Raw genomic sequence first — 18,872 nt, forward strand, 5'->3', positions numbered from 1 at the left:
GCCAGGAGGAGCGATCCTGGATCCCACGCTCTGCCATCCTGGACCCTGGGATGGTTCGGGATTTCCATCGTCGCAATCCTGAGAAGCCTGGCGGTCGCCGGGTGGCTCCCACTGGAGGGGGGGTGATGTCATGAGGGCGGTTCTCCTGTCTTTTTTTTTTCCCCTCTTGTGTCTGCAAGTCTCTCCCTGGTCGTCAGTTGCAGGTGTGCGGTCAGCCATCCAAGCCCACCTGCACTTAATCAACGACCTGACTTAACCCCTGGATCTCCACCCAGCCAGTGCCAGTTCGTCTGTTGCCTGTGGTACACTCTAACCTGAACGCTATCATTTTGACCTTTGTCCTGAACCTTTTTTTTTATTCCTATTTTTTGTATTTCCTCAGATGCTGAAGAGACTTTTGACCCTATCTTCCTGGAGCTGAATTTTTTGTTACTCTTATTTTCGCCAAAGATTTTTTGTTATTAAATAGACTTTTTACTAATCCGCAATTGGATTCCTTTTTTAAGACCGTAACATAAACCTTACAAATCTAAAAAAAATAAAATAAACATAGGTGTGTTGAACTTAATATTTTCCGGTGAACAATACACGATACAAACAAGTTATGAGTCGTATCGGTTTTTTTGTGTGAATGGTTGAAAGTGATCATGTATACTAAATGTGTACATGTATGAACATATGTATAGTGGGTATAGTTGTACAGACTATTTACCATGCAGAGCCAACTTGACTTAAAATTGTAGAAACTTGATAAATATTGAACCTACATATTTTAAAGTTATCTCAACTAATATGTTCCAAAATAACTTCTATCAGAATGAATGTCAACACATGTTTCGAAGTGTAATGTACTTGACATTAGAAGTTGACTCAACTTAACTCAGTCAAAGCAACACGATGACCTGACTGAGCTAAGTAGAATCAACACTTTTTTTTTTTTTTTTAGTGTACTTATTACACACCAGCTGTTTGATTCTAACGTGCATCCATCTGACTTGTAGTTTTCATGACCAAATTTGGAATTGTAAAATAGGTAGCATGTCTTTCAAATCACATCAAACGTCATTTGTATAGCATACGTATAAAATGTAGCACAAAATGCTTTATACTTATAATTTACATTTTAAAAACAGTGCCTCCCTCCTTCATTACATAACCCCAGTCTCAAACAGTCATTCTCGCCCATCCAAACATCCCTGTACCCCCACCACATGCACACACAAGATACAAGTAATGTAAAGATATATGAGGCTGAGCGCAGAGGACCCAGGTGAGAAAACACAATCTCAGGGAACAAGCACACTAGGAGCTGCGCAATGACTCTGACCCAGGGCACACAGCGAGGGACCAAGGAGCCATTTTGCCAATGAAGCTATAAAACAGAGACCCAGCAAAGCTATGTAATATTCAATCTAAATTAGCATCGAGCTAGCGCATTTTGAGAAGTGGAGCCCTACCGTGCTTTTGAGAGTCTTGTTCTTGCTTTGTTGGCATTTAAACTTGTAGCATTATTTAGGGCCTGTCCCCACAGAAATAATTTGAGGTGGGAGAAGTGAAGATATATGCCGTTTCAGCTTTTTATCCTAACGTACATATACTGTGTATGCATATACTGTACATATATATATATATGCATGTGTACATACATAGGTGCATACATATACACATATATACATACACATATAGATATAAATGTACATATATACATACATACATACATACACACATATATACATACACATATAGATATAAATGTACATACATATGTACATATATACATACATACACATACATACATACATATATACATACACATATATGTACGTATGTACATATATACATACATACGTACATATATACATACATACATACATACATACGTACGTACGTACGTATATACATATATACATATATACATACATACGTACATACATACATACATACATACGTACATACATACATACGTACATACATACGTGCGTACGTATATACATATGTACGTACGTATATACATATATACATACATACGTACATACATGCATACATACATACATACATACGTACGTATATACATATATACATACATACGTACGTACATACATACATACATACGTACATACATACATACGTACGTACGTACATACATACATACGTACATACATACATACGTACGTACGTACGTACATACATACGTACGTACGTACGTACCTACGTACATACATACATACGTACATACATACGTACATACATACGTACATACGTACGTACATACATACATACACACGTACATACATACGTACATACATACATACGTACGTACGTATATACATACATACGTACGTATATACATACATACGTACGTATATACATACATACGTACGTGTATACATACATACGTACGTATATACATACATACGTATATACATACATACATACATACATACATACATACATACATACATGCATGGATATATACATGTAGCACACATACACACAACACATACTCTATATACACACATTTATACACATTTATATATATATATATATATATATATATACACACACACACACACACACACACACACACACTGCTCGTTGAGAAGAGCAATACATGGTTTCCTGCTAGAGGCTCCAAAAGTGCCAAAAAAAAACCCGGAAAAGATCAAAACGTGTCATTAGATTTTTTTTTTTAAGAATTTTGGGCTAGCTTTAGCAATTTTATGTGGTGATTACAACTCTAAATTTGGTAATCAAAACTATGACACACATTACAATGAAAAAGCTGGAGAGTAATAAGTACAACACCGTCAGTATAAACACTGTGGGGTTCAACAAAAGACAAGACTGGCACATTTACTTTAATGGCAAAGACTACTTCCTCAAAATAGCCAGGAGCAGCCCTGGAGTAGACGCTTTCGAGTCTGTTGCACTTCCTGTCCCTCACTCAATGTGTTTCATGTGGGAAATCGGTACACATCTGTACTGTACCGAAAAATTTGATTACAAGTACATGCACCGTTTCACCCCTATTAGCCATCAGAAATCCTGAGCAGGCAAGAAAACAAGATATCAAAGGGAGGAAGGCGGAAAAAAAGCATGCATTGATTTTGTCTTCAGGGAGGTAAACAGTGAAATGTTTCCAAACAACGTTGGCTGAGGAAGTGGATTAACATTTTGGGAAAGATCAGACAGTCCCACAGGACGTAGAGAACACCATCAGGCAGGTGTCCAGCAAAGGATGGCACGCTGTGCCAAGTGCATCATGGGAAGGCACACCAGAGGGGAAAAAAAGTACACCAGTGTTTGCTTTTTAGTTGTACCCAACTGCCGGATTAGAATAGTTATCCCTGAACAAAACAGGCTCTGCAACACAGCCCTGGATCCAAAATACTAATTTAATCCTTGTAATGTTTATTTGTTATTATTCATGTGATTAGTGCTTGCAGGGATTGTTACACTGCAAAAAATCTGAATAAAATGTTGATATTTTTCATAGAAAATCCGGTAGAAGTCACATTTTTATGAAATATAGTGTTTTATGATAATGGAATTAGTTTTACAGTGACTAACTTATTTTTATACTTGTATGACTAAGAATAGCTGCATTTGCAGTTTGACTCTGGAACTGAATAACACTACTTGTCTTCATTTGCAAACAGACTGGTGACAAACAGACCTTATACTTTGACTTGAAAAGAGCAGCATGAACTTTGGCATGAAAAAACGAGCATGACTTACCGTGGCAAGAACAGAGCATGAAACAAACAATGACGCCAGGCCGACTGCCTGGCAATTACAAGCTTAAATACTGCCTCTGATTAGTGCTCGGTAAGCAGGTGAGCGGGCAGGCACCAATCAGAGACAGGTGAACACAATAAGTAACCGTGGCGACAAAAAAAGGGAGTGAAAAAACGGAGCAATAGAATCCTAAACAAAACAGAACATAACTAAACAAAACATGATCACAAGACATGGCAATAATATTTATACTAAACATCAGGGGTGTCAAACAATTATTAGCAGTTTTGGTCTTTTTTTCAATCTAATTTAACTCTCAAAAACATCAAAAATGTATTCAGAAATATATATATTTTGATATATTTGTATTTATTTATTTGAATATGTCCTGTCCAGCCACTAAAGCAATACCTATTGTTGATCATATCTGTTGTGCAGGTTTACTTTAGAAAAGAAAAGTGTGGGATACTTCTCCTGTTGCCTTTGACTTTTTAAAAAAAAAAAATGTTTGGGTAGAATTTTGCTGAACCGTTTTCTTTCAAGTTTTATTTTGTTTAGCTATTTTATAGAGGAATGTAGTTAATCATAAAACTGGCATCAAATGTAGGGTTGTCCCAATACCAAAATGTATTTTGACACTTTTTAAAATAAAAGGGGAATAGACAAAGTTGCAGGGCTTCACGGTGGCAGAGGGATTAGTGCGTCTGCCTCACAATACGAAGGTCCTGCAGTCCTGGGTTCAAATCCAGCCTCGGGATCTTTCTGTGTGGAGTTTGCATGTTCTCTCCGTGAATGCGTGGGTTCCCTCCGGGTACTCCGGCTTCCTCCCACTTCCAAAGACATGCACCTGGGGATAGGTTGATTGGCAACACTAAATTGGCCCTAGTGTGTGAATGTGAGTGTGAATGTTGTCTGTCTATCTGTGTTGGCCCTGCGATGAGGTGGCGACTTGTCCAGGGTGTACCCCGCCTTCCGCCCGATTGTAGCTGAGATAGGCGCCAGCGCCCCCCGCGACCCCGAAAGGGAATAAGCGGTAGGAAATGGATGGATGGACAAAATTTCATTGCTGCTTTTATTTTTACAGATACTTTACATTTCTTATTGCAATCAGATAATCATTTTGTCATTAAATAAGATAATAAACATACAAGACAAATATGTTTTTTAGTAGTAAGTAAGCAAACAAAGGCTCCTAATAATGCTGCTGACGTATGCAGTAACATATTGCGTCATTTATTTTTCTAATATTTTGTCAAAATTATGAGGGACAAGCGGTAGAAAATGAATTATTAATCTACTTGTTCATTTACTAAGCGCCGGCGCCCCCCGCGACCCCAAAAAGGGAATAAGCGGTAGGAAATGGATGGATGGATGGATCTGCTCACTTTCTGTTTTAAACATGTTCTATCTACACTTGTGTTCAAATGTAATAATCACTTATTTGTCTGTGGTTTGGATACTTTACATAAGTTTTGGGTGATACTACACATTTTGGTATCAATCCAATACCAAGTAATTACAGGATTATACATTGGTCATAATTATGTTCTCCAGTGTCCGGGGACATATTTCATGGATTTATAAACAATAAAAAAAACTTTTTTTTTTTTTTGTGAAATTAAGAAATATTGATGTAATCATTGTAGTATCGACAATGTACGGCTCTTGTACTCTGTATCATTACACTCTGTGTCTGTGTAGACTCATCCATAGCATTTGTTTACATTCAGGAGCGCTTGGTTGCTGTTGGCGGCGTGTGGTGAAGCATGTTTAGCTATTCCTCGTCCTGCAGGGATGATACTTGTAAGAAACTGACTTTATTTGTCGCCATGACAGCAAAGATTAGTTATTTAGAAGTAGCGAAAACACTACTTTTTTTTATAATTATTTTTTTATACAAGATTTTATTTTTTTAATTTTAGCTTGTATTTATTTTATTTGTGTTTAATCGGTGTGTGTTTTTTCTTATTTGATATCGATCCCCTTGGGTCTGAAATAAAATGACTATTACTACTACTACTACTGACTGCTGATGGTTGTCAGCCGCTAACTAAGCACCTTTTGCAGAGCGGCGCTACAATGTTTATCTCTTCAAATTAAAAAAAATTTAAGCCAACGTGACGACGGCGCGCAATTACGCCTGGATAAAAAAAAAAGGACCGGTATATTTCCGTTTTTATTTTGTTACTACCGCTGTACTTTATCAGCACAGTACCAGTATACCATCCATCCATCCATTCATTTTCTCCAGCTTGTCCCTTTTGGGTTCGCAGGGGGTGCTGGAGCCTATCTCAGCTGCATTCGTGCGGAAGGCGGGGTACACACTGGACAAGTCCCCAGCTCATCACAGGGCCAACACAGATAGACAGACAACATTCACACTCTCATTCACACACTAGGGACCATTTAGTGTTGCCAATCAACCTATCCGCAGTTGCATGTTTTTGGAGGTGGGAGGAAGCCGGAGTACCTGGAGGGAACCCACGCAGTCACGGGGAGAACATGCAAACTCCACACAGAAAGAGCCGAGCCCGGGATTGAACCCAGGACTACTCAGTATTGTGAGGCACATGCACTAACCCCTGTTCCTCCATGCTGCCCAGGAATTCACATATCAAGGAAAATTCCTAAAAAATATACAAATGGTAAAAAATACAGATATGGAATGGCGTACACTTGGATTGTCCCCTCACTTTCCTTCTGGTGCAAAAACAGCAGGTGCAACAACAGCAGTGCAAGTAGCATTATTCATTTGAATAATATAAATAAGGCAATGGAATCGAATAGAATTGTCTTATCGCTATTCCTCAGGTGCAAAATGACAGCAGTGCAAGTATAATTTTTCGCATGTGAATAATATAAATACGGTGCAGTACACCTTCAAGTACAGTCCAAATGGAATAGCAGAGGATTCAGCTTTTAGCCTTCCGGTGCAAAAACGGCAGTGCAAAACAGCATTTTAAGTATGAATTATATAAGTAAAGACTATTTTCCAGTTTAATATATGCAGTTTACCCTCTGATTCAAGTACAGTCAAAATGGAATAGGATAGAGTTTGTCCAGTCAGTATTTAGCCATCCCGTGCAGAATAATATAGATAAATTATATTATACATTCAAGTACAGTCAAAAATGGAATAGGAGAGAATTCAGCTTTTAGCCTTCCTGTACAAAAACAGCAGTACAAAACAGCATTTTAAGTATGATTTATATTAGTAATTGTCAAAACGTGTACTGTGGTGGGGTTTGTTTTCCCGGAATGCAAAGGAAGGTGACAGGACATAGCGTGACGGTAAATACATATTTTAATTTATCTATAAAAAAAAGTGCAAGCTAAAGGTGCGCACAAAGCGGAGAACAAACATAGCTAAAAAAACAAAAACTACCACAAAGGCAAAAAACTTAGGACATAAAAACTCGCTAACTGTGACTTGAATAAACCAAACTTACGTGCAGGGCATGGAGCACGAACTGTGGCATGAAGAGAATGAACAGAGCATGGAACAACAACAATGACGCCAGGCCGACCGCCTGGCGACTACAAGCTTAAATAATAGTGGCGTGATTAACACAGGTGCGTGAGTCCAAATGAATCAGGTGAACTAATGGTTGTCATGGTGATTAAACAAACAAGAGTGCACAATGAGTCCCAAACCAAACAGAACATGACCACAAAAGATGACAGTAATGACTATTCTATAGTTTGATATATGCATTATGCCCTGTGATTCAAGTACAATCAAAATGGAATAGGATAGAATTCCTCCAGTGAGTCAAAGATATCAGTGCAAAACAGCATTTTCAATAACAATATACGTACAACCCTAACCCAACATTATTCAAAAAGTATTGATTTTAAACCAAGAATCGATTGTAAATCAAATCTTTACACCCAGGAATCGAGTCAAACCGAATTGTGTGGTGCCCAAAGATTCCCAGCCCTACGAAACATCACACAACGACATTTTATGTAGAATAGGTTGCGTATTCACATTGTGTGTTACCAGTTGCAGCAGCAGCAGCCATGTTTTATTTACATTATTTAACGGAGCATTTTAAATAATCAATGATGGGACGGTATTGTTTCTTTACGACCAGTCACGCCAAAGAGCACCATTACTGCAGTACTGTGTGTATATGTACGTCTGAAAGCATGGAAGCATGTTCTTTAATGGATGCAAACATGCAGCTAAGTGTGCTCTTCAGTGCAGTGTGAAGCAGCATTGACATTATGGGGGCTCTATAGCATGTTGATGTGTACGTGCGGACATATTTGTGCTCTATCTGCTGACGTCTTTACGCTTGCAGCTCCAAACTGTGATCGCTGTCATGAAATCTGCATCGTTCTCAGAAAATCAGGGTGTGATTACGCCAGTAAGTGACGTAAGGGGCTCGGAAATGTCTTATAATGTACACTAATCCAGGATGAGTTGCATGGAAATACAAATTATTCTTCAAGGGGAGCCTCTGCAGGATTATTTGGAAATTGGTCCTAAAAAAAACAAAAAACAGACATACATTTGTCCAATATGGAATGAATGACACTGCTTATGACTTTCATTTTTGTCATTAATATACAGTAAATCATACAATAGGAGAATGTGTTATGAATTGAATAGTAATATTACAGGGACTTAAAGGCCTACTGAAATGAGATTTTCTTATTTAAACAGGGTTAGCAGGTCCATTCTATGTGTCATACTTGATCATTTCTCGATTTAGCCATATTTTTGCTGAAAGGATTTAGTAGAGAACATCCACGATAAAGTTTGCAACTTTCGGTGCTAAGACAAAAGCCCTGCCTCTACCGGAAGTCGCAGACGATGACATCACATGTTTGATGGCTCCTCACATATTCACATTGTTTTTAATGGGAGCCTCTAACAAAAAGTGCTATTCGGACCGAGAAAACGACAATTTCCCCATTAATTTGAGCGAGGATGAAAGATTCGTGTTTGAGGATATTGATAGCGACGGACTGGGAAAAAAAAAAAACGCGATTGCATTGGGACGGATTCTGATGTTTTTAGACACATTTACTAGGTTAATTCTGGGAAATCCCTTATCTTTCTATTGTGTTGCTAGTGTTTTAGTGAGTTAAATAGTACCTGATAGTCGGAAGGGTGTCTCCACGCGCAGTGTCTCGGGGGAGTCGACGGCAGCTATGGACGGGACAAGCTCAGCTTTTCTCCGGTAAGAACTGACTTTTTAACCACAATTTTCTCACCGAAACCTGCTGGTTGACATTCCGTCTTGATTCATGTTCACTTGACCGCACTGTGATCCATAAGAAAGTTTCACCCCCAGGAATTTTACAAAAGGAATCACCGTGTGTTTAGTGTGACTAAAGGCTAAAGCTTCCCAACTCCATCTTTCTACTGTGACTCCTCCAATATTAATTGAAGAAATTGCAAAAGATTCAACAACACAGATGTCTAAAATACTGTGTAATTATGCGGTTAAAGCAGACAACTTTTAGCTGTGTGCGTGCAGCGCTCATACTTTCTAAAAACCTGTGACGTCTTGCGTACACATCATTACACGACGTTTCAAAGACGAAACTCCCGGGAAATTTAAAATTGTAATTTAGTAAACTAAACCAGCCTTATTGGCATGTGTTGCAATTTTAATATTTCATCATTGATATATAAACTATCAGACTGCGTGGTGGGTAGTAGTGGGTTTCAGTAGGCCTTTAAGCGCAGATATTGGACATGGACTTGAAAGAGATGCAACTGAAGTGTATACACCATGACATTTCTCCCAACTAACTAGCAAAACAAGGAGAATAATACAATTTAAAATATTTTTTCAGGGTTTTTTTAACAATAAAACAAATAAAATAATAAAATGTTAAAGTTAAAGTTAAAGTGCCAATGATTGACACACACACTAGGTGCGGTGAAATTATCCTCAGCATTAGACCCATTTCCACAGGGGAGCAGTGAGCAGCAGCAGTGGCCGCGCCCGAGAATTATTTGGTGATTTAACCCCCAATTCCAACCCTCCTGAGTGCCGCCACGCAGGAAGGTAATGGGTCCCATTTTTACAGTCTTTGGTATGATTTGGTTTGAACTCACGACCTACCGATCTTAGGGCGGACACACTAACCACTAGGCCACTGAGCAGGTCTTTGGCGCCGATCTAGTGGTTTCCTTGAGCTTTTCCAAAAATGTATGAAAATGCAAAAAGATGAGGGATAAATATATTTTTGGTTTTGATAAGGTTTCTGTAGGAGGACATTACGATACAAACGTTCATAATTGTTAGAAATCCCACTGTTTATTTGAAATATGCTTCACTGATGAGAGTATTTGACGAGCGCTGTTTTATCCTACTAATTTCGGCGGCTCTTGAACTCACTGTAGTTTGTTCACATGTACAACTTTCTCAAAAGCTGTCACAGAAAGGCGTGTTTTATTCCACTCCTTTGTCTCATTTTGTCCACCAAACATTTTATGCTGTGCGTGAATGCACACAGGTGAGCTTTGTTGATGTAGTTGATTTGTGTTTAGTGCTAATCAGGCTTATTTGGTCAGTGCATGACTGCAAGCTAATCAATGCTAACATGCTACTCTGGCTAGCTATATGTACATATTGCATCATTATGCCTCATTTGTAGGTATATTTGGGCTCATTTAATTTACTTTAATAATGCCCTCAGTGTATTTAATTTACATTTGCATGTCTCATGACACATTATCTGTATGTAAATATTGGATTCGATTCTGATAGTTGCTTGTGTACCATGTTGTTCCAGACCACAGCAAACGTTACCCAGCTTGCAAATATTGTAATAAATCCACTAAAAGAAAATAACCTGCCGTTCCCTTTAACTTGGACACATATCTATACCTTTGGACATTGTAAGGCAATAATTTCCAGGAACTATCTCACCCTGTGAGAGGCTTCTGTTTTACTAATGTTCTTGAATGTTGTAAAAAATGTGTAGAATAAATATTAGATTTCAACATTTCTGTCAACAAAGACTTGAGACAGCCTGCAACACAGTCATTTTGATAGTAGGCTAATGTAGCTAATATATATACTTCACGTACTTGCCTTCATTATAACACATATATTAGGCTTTTAATTTTTTGCAGCTCCAATTCAAGTGTCCTCTAAAGCGGTGTTTCTCAACCTTTTTTCAGTGATGTACCCCCTGTGAAAATTTTTGAATTCAAGTACCCCCTAATCAGAGCAAAGAATTTTTGGAAAAAAAAAAAAGAGATAAATAAGTAAAATAAAGCACTATGTCATCAGTTTCTGATTTATTAAATAGTATAACAGTGCAAAATATTGCTCATTTGTAGTGGTCTTTCTTGAACTATTTGGAAAAAAAGATATACAAATAACTAAAAACTTGTTGAAAAATAAACAAGTGATTCAATCATAAATAAAGATTTCTACACATAGAAGTAATCATTAACTTAAAGAGCCCTCTTTGGGGATTGTAATAGAGATCCATCTGGATTCATGAACTTAATTCTAAACATTTCTTCACAAAAAAAGAAATCTTTAACATCAATATTTATGGAACAGGTCCACAAAACATTTTAGCTGTCAACACTGAATATTGCATTGTTGCATTTCTTTTCACAGTTTATGAACCTACATTCATATTTTGTTGAAATATTATTCAATAAATAGATTTATTAAGGATTTTTGAATTGTTGCTTTTTTGAGAATTAAAAATAAAAAAAATCTCACGTACCCCTTGGGATACCTTCAAGTACCCCCAGGGGTACGCGTGCCCGCATTTGAGAACCACTGCTCTAAAGCAGTGGTCCCCAACCTTTTATGCACCAGGTACCACTTTAATGTAGGCATTATTTTCAGGAACCGGCTTTCCACTTGTGCCACATAGATAATATCCATCCATCCATCCATTTTCTACCGCTTATTCCCTTTTGGGGTCGCGGGGGGCGCTGGCGCCTATCTCAGCTACAATCGGGCGGAATGCGGGGTACACCCTGGACAAGTCGCCACCTCATCGCAGGGCCAACACAGATAGACAGACATCATTCACACTCACATTCACACACTAGGGCCAATTTAGTGTTGCCAATCAACCTATCCCCAGGTGCATGTCTTTGGAAGTGGGAGGAAGCCGGATTAAAAATACAACTCACTTTAATGCTGAATTAGTGTTTCTTTGCAATGGGATGCAGATGGAAATCGGCCTTTGGCTACAATCTGTCACATTAATATTTTATGTGTTCATTAATGTGCATTGTATCATGGCACAAAGTTATAACAAATATATCAAATGGCAACTCACTTTGAGAAGTGTTATTGTACATCTATAAACAAGCTCATTGGTGTGTCTACTGGGACAGGCGAAAGTTAAGTTGGAGAAAATGCAGTCATTTATGAATTATTTAATGTTTCTCGGCGGCCCGGTAGTAAATGCGTCAGGGACCGGTACCCGGACCGGCGGTTGGGGACCACAGCTCTAAAGGGTTGTGTTAGCAGAACAATGGGATTTCTTTCTTTTCTTTGTTTGTATCGAACATGACATACCTACAACATTAAACATCAGGCAATTTCATCATTTCACAATACATCATGTCCGAAAAAGAGTAGGAAAAAGCAAAGCTTATTTAATCCTACCGCCCACAAATATATACATACATCTACTGACCCTCTTTACAGCAAAATATCAAAATAGTAAAATGACATCCGTGAATGAGTAACACAACAGTTTTGTAATATGTACTTATTTTAGTCATTATTAACATACTGAGATGAAGAAACTTATTTTCAATAAGGTTGAAAGTGTTCCTCATAATTCTTCATCTTTGTACTTTGTAAGCACTATAAATTTGAACAACCTCTTAAACTGGATCATATCAGTACACTGTTTAACTTCTTTACTTAATCCATTCCATAATTTAATTCCACATACTGATATGCAAAAAGTTTTAAGTGTTGTATGTGCATACAAATGTTTTAAATTAGATTTCCCTCTAAGGTTATATTTCTCCTCTCTAGTTGAGAAGAATTGTTGTACATTCTTTGGCAGCAGGTTATAATTTGCTTTGTACATAAATTTAGCTGTTTGCAATTTTTCCCAATGACTGAACTTTAATATTTTTGACTCAATAAATAAAGGGTTTGTATGTTCTCTATATCCAAAATTATGTATTATTCTAATTGATCTTTTTTGTAACACATTTAACAAATGTAGCGCACATTTGTAGTTATTTCCCCATATTTCTGCACAATAACTCAGATATGGTAACACTAGCGAGCAGTAGAGAATATAAAGTGATTTTTGGCCCAGGAGGTAATTTGCTTTATTCATTGTTGAAATGTGTTTTGCCACCTTATGTTGTATGTTTTGTATATGAGATTTCCAGTTCATTTTATCATCTATTAATACTTACAAAAATCTGGTTTCTTTTACCCTTTCAATATCTACTCCGTCTATTTGTATTCATGTCTGATGCTCTTTTCTACTGTTACCAAATAGCATTATTTTAGTTTTACTGAGATTCAAAGATAGTCTGTTTTTATCAAACCATTTTTTTAATTTGTTCATTTCTTCCGTTATTATTTGTATTATTTTCTGTGCGTTCTCCCCTGAACAGAAAGCAGTTGTGTCGTCTGCAAATAAAACTAACTTCTAGTCCTTTGTAACTTTACAAATGTCGTTTATATAAAGATTAAACACTTTTGGTCCAAGTATTTCTATCAAGCTAATAAGGGAAATAATGGAATGACAAAATTAAAAAAAAATAATAATAAAATTGAATAGGGAAAAAAATGTGCAATATACTGGTAACTCATCATTATAATAATAATGATTGACAATCCAAAACATGTCTATAAAATCAAAACATTGTATTTTAATATGCACATATAGAATTTCTCATAGGAAACATCATGACACCTCTGTAAATGTAGTCATTGTAATGTATGTTGACTTATTTATGTTTTGGTGCACAACAAAGCTTATTTAGCATACACAATTTATGCATTGTTATCAACAACCACAAAAAAAACATATTTTTGACATAAAAAAATGCTATTATATTTAATGACCAGGAATTCCTAAGAAAACAATAGCAGCATATGTTAATAAATGATACAGAAACCAACCCTAAGGTTTCGTATATCATATGATCATAGTGCATAATGTACTTTCAGACTGGACTGGCGTGTGCTTTAATCATTGCAATGCTTCAGCGCGGACTTTTCCACACGTTGCCACAGTAAAAGGCGACAACAAGCTTCAGAAGCGAGCCAGCCTCATTTTGCCTTCATATCAGGTCGCCTCATTTTGCAAGCCTCACAGCATTTTATGGCTCAATGGAACATTTCTCGTCTTCACACGTTTGATTAACGTGCCAGCGTGCGGCGCTCACCACAGGCAGTGCGGTGCTTAAATTCCGTATTATATAAATTCAAAAAAAAAAGTGTGCTGCTTTGGCTTAGACTGTAGCACACAAAATACATTGTTATTGCCTTTTGCAGACATAAACTCTATTATGTATTCAATTAGCATAACCTACTTTATTTACATTGCTGTATATAATATGATATGCTGTTGCCATTGCAACACTGCTTTTCAACGTTAAAGTTTTTTTATACTTTACAAAGTTCTTTCTTGGCAGAGTGAGGGCTTTCCTGTCAAAATATACACTTGAAACCTCGGATCACGGAGCATGATGGCATTGTCTCATAATAATGAATGTATATGGTGATATATCATCATCTCATAGGCTTCGCCCGAGGCCCTTATCCAAAGTTTAAATGAGTTTTACAGTCGTTAGCTTCTTTTCACACACAATAAATGGTAACAATTGCTGTGTGAGGTTCATCTGCAACAAAAAATTACCTTCACATTGTTATTTTGTCATCAAAGGTGAGCAGAGAGTGTTGTTACGTCCTATTAAAGTTGGACTGCACTTAAAAAAAAAGGCCTTTCATTCACAATCCTTTTGTAAGACAAGAGCATATATTCTTCTTGTTTGTATGCATTCTAACTCATAAATAAATGTTAGCAAAAGTCAGCTAACAATGGAGTCAATGTGAGTCGCTCTGTTCTGCATATAAAGTGCTCTAAAAACCTCCACATAGTTGTATATGCTCTCGCTACTAAATTGGATCCACTGTGGACTGGACTCTCACCGTTATGTTGGATCCACTATGGACTGGACTTTCACAATATCATGTTATACCCGCTCAACATCCATTGCTTTCGATCACCCCATATGCGGTCCTCTCCGAGGTTTCTCATAGTCACTGTCACCGACGTCCCACTGGGGTGAGTTTTTCCTTGCCCTTATGTGGGCTCTGTACCAAGGATGTCGTTGTGGTTTGTGCAGCCCTTTGAGACACTTGTGATTTAGGGCTATATAAATAAACATTAATTGATTGATTTATTATATAATATTTACATGTTTTACTCATTTGCTCATTATAAGGATAAGGTGACGTATTAATTTCACAGGCGCAACACAATGTTCGCTTTTCCTTCAACAACAACAACTATTAGTTATGCAGCCATCATGAGAGCCAACGACGATTACTTTTGGACAAATTATGGGATGTTTTTATTTTTCAGTTTAGATGAAGATTTAATCATAATCCTCACAAAGGGTTTAACAAAAGGTGGCTTGACCAACTTCTTGATTTACGTCAACAATCTTCTACTATAAAAGGTGATCTACTTAGCTCTCTATGATCACGGCACGGCTAAAAATAGTTTGCGTGAGCGATTATGATAAAAATATTGCTAATACTTGGTTAATATTCAGGTCACGAGATATAAATTGAGTGATAGTGGCGTTTTTTGGATGTTTGTAGAGGGCTTTATGGGCAGAATAGTGTACTCCCATCAGCTGCATTGTTAGCCACCTCGTACTTGCCATATTTTATAACTTTGAGTGCATAAAGAAAAGACAAATATACAGTCGCGATCAAAAGTTTACATACATTTGTGAAGAACATAATGTCATGGCTGTCTTGAGTTTCCAATACTTTCTACAACTTTTATTTTTTTGTGATAGAGTGATTGAAGCACATACTTGTTGGTCACAAAAAATATTCATGAAGTTTGGTTCTTTTATGAATTTATTATGGGTCTACTGAAAATGTGACCAAATCTGCTGGGTCAAAAGTATACATACAGCAATGTTAATATTTGGTTGCATGTCCCTTGGCAAGTTTCACTGCAACAAGGCGCTTTTGGTAGCCATCCACTAGCTTCTGGTTGAATGTTTGACCACTCCTCTTGACAAAATTGGTGCAGTTCAGCTAAAATTATTGGTTTTCTGACATGAAATTGTTTCTTCAGCATTGTCCACACATTTAAGTAAGGACTTTAGTAAGGCCATTCTGAAACCTTAATTCTCAGGCGTAAACTGGCAGCCACGCTTCCGTCAGTCTACCCCTGGGCAGCTGTGGCTACTGATGTAGCTTACCACCACCAGGTGTGAATGAATGTTGAGTCCCACTTCTCTGTGAGCGCTTTGAGTGTTTGGAAAGGCGCGATATGAATCTAAGTTATTTTTTTTTTTCTGGCCTGATTCAGCCACTTCTTTACCACTTTTGACATGTGTTTGGAGTCATTGTCCTGTTGGAACACCCAACTGAGTCCAAGACCCAACCTCCGGGCTGAAGATTTTAGGTTGTCCTGGAGAATTTGGAGGTAAACCTCCTTTTTCATTGTCCCATTTAAAGCATTGGTTCAAATGACAAAAAAAAACAGGCCCAGAGCATAATACTACCACCACCATACTTGACGGTGGGAATGGTGTTCTGGGGATTAAAGGCCTCAACTTTTCTCCTCCAAACATATTGCTGGGTATTGTGGCCAAACAGCTCAATTTTTGTTTCATCTGACCACAGAACTTTCCTCCAGAAGGTTTTATCTTTTTCCATGTAGCCATCCACAAGCCAGAAGCTTGTGGATGGCTACCACAAGCGCCTTATTGCAGCGAAACTTGCCAAGGGACATGTAACCAAATATTAACATTGATGTATGTATACTTTTGAACCAGCAGATTTGTTCACATTTTCAGTAGAACCATATTAAATTCATAAAAGAAACAAACTTCATTAATTTTTTTTGTGACCAACAAGTATATGCGCCAATCACTCTGTATCACAAAAAAATAAGAGTTGTAGAAATGATTGGAAACTCAAAACAGCCATGACATTATGTTCTTTACAAGTGCACGTACATTTTTGACCACGACTGTATGTGTTCTTGTCTTACAAGAAGGTGAATGATTGGCAAAATTCCCACCCAAACAAGAGTGAAGTTCCTCTTCAACAGTGTTTAGCTTATTTTTACACTTGTTTGATAGTTCGAACATAGTTATTCCACTATTTTAATTATTTTTCTTCTAGTAGGTGTGGTCTACACTGGCACAGAGTGTCAAAGATCTTGCAGACTTTCGGCATCGTAATCCTTTCCGGCACACAATCACCACTGGAGAGGCGGTGGCACCGGCAGCATAATGAAATCTCGCAGTGAGACAAAATGACAGCTCCGCCTGCCTGTGATCATCTTCATCATCATCATCATACACCCCCTCAACCAGCACTCCGCCTCCTACGCCTTCTGCCCAGTAATGGTGATGTCACTCACCTCATCATGTGTGTCCTTTTCTGCAACGACAACAAACAGTCTGCAGTCTCCATGGAGTCCTTGGTCACTTCATTAGGTACACCTGCATGGCATTGAAAAAAAGAGCTGCATTTTAATGACACTAGATGGTTGTCCTCCAAGGTAAACTGCAAGCACAACAACAATAAACCTGGTCGTTAAATTAATATAGCGCTGAGATCGCCATTTTGGCTTTTAGTCAGATGAACGCTGGGCGGGCAGGGAAATAAAATGCTAAGTGCTCCAAGAAGGTAACGTTCAAGGACTGTCATTTATGGTCAGGATCGAATAAAAATTTATATAAAATTACATATTACAATAAAACATAAAATTATGTGCGTGATTAATCAAAATATGGGGTGTATTTAGGGATGGCCTAAAATATATTGCAGCGTCTTGGGATAACGACATATATCACGGTATACTATTTAATGTGTAAATGATATAGAACCATTTTAAAACGGGTTACGAAGGTTCCAACTTTGGCTGCATATGTAAAGTATTGCATAATTCCTTGTATTTTTTTTCCCTCAAACCAAATAATCTACTTGGTAATTCATTGCTAATGGCCGTTGTAAAATGTTCTATCTACTTATACTTCTGTTTGGATACTTGTGTCAAACTTGTTTTCAATAAGGGACACATGGCAAATATGGCTGCATTCATATATTTATGGATACTGTATACATATACACGCACACACACACACACACATATATATATAATTGCGTTGGACCCGGTCTTCTGCCGGTCACCTCCCAGGTTGGTTTGATGACACATAAGCTGGTTATAAATGAATCTTAGACAGAGTTGTTTATTTTGATATTTTATTACCAAAGCTTTGGGAGACCAATCTAGATACAACAACCTTTCAATCGCACTGCCCAAATTGATCTAATTCTACTACGGAAGTTTCGCCTCTTCTCTCCCCCCACCCCCTTCTTCTCCTCTCCCCCTCTTCATAGCCTGACACATTTGAGATAAAAGAGTGTTATGACTTCTCACTACATTCCAACTATCAAGGCCTATGCATGGCCCATACATAGCTATTCTAAAATATGACTAGGATTTAAAAATCTATCTATCTATCTATATATATATATATATATATAGTGGCACCTGATATTCTCACCAAGACACAGGATTGGTTTTGCAGCAAGCCAAACGGGCATTTATTGTCTTTTTAGGAGGGGCGGGGTCTGGAAGTATCAAACTTAAAGTGTCCAAACATAAATATCTCCCGTCCAGGGCTCTCAGTCCTTCACACAGCACACTTCTTTAAATGTCATAGGTAATTGCCTATAAAAAAATATAAACACAACATAAGTACAACATTTCACTAGTAATGTCTTTAGTGGTGAAATAATGGATGTCTCAACTCACCGCTTGATACACCTGCTTTGACACGGAGGAGAGCCAGACCTGAATGAGGCAGAGTTAAGAAAGGTTTGCTGGGTCCCACCTGGCCGCACAGCAGGTGGCACTTCAGGCTGATTGAACAGGTACAGGGGAAT

General features: G+C 37.7%; 1 long non-coding RNA gene across 1 annotated transcript; it reads right to left on the reverse strand.

Moving 5' to 3' along the window:
* Positions 1 to 7,109: 7,109 nt before the first annotated feature.
* On the reverse strand, positions 7,110 to 18,652 carry LOC133537363 (uncharacterized). Its single transcript, XR_009802676.1, has 3 exons — positions 18,491 to 18,652; positions 17,341 to 17,422; positions 7,110 to 8,229 (listed from the first exon to the last, which is right to left on the reverse strand). It is a non-coding gene; the product is annotated as an uncharacterized LOC133537363 (long non-coding RNA).
* Positions 18,653 to 18,872: the final 220 nt, after the last annotated feature.

This window comes from Nerophis ophidion, linkage group LG18 (genome assembly GCF_033978795.1).
Source record: "Nerophis ophidion isolate RoL-2023_Sa linkage group LG18, RoL_Noph_v1.0, whole genome shotgun sequence".
Classification (NCBI taxonomy): Eukaryota; Metazoa; Chordata; class Actinopteri; order Syngnathiformes; family Syngnathidae; genus Nerophis; species Nerophis ophidion.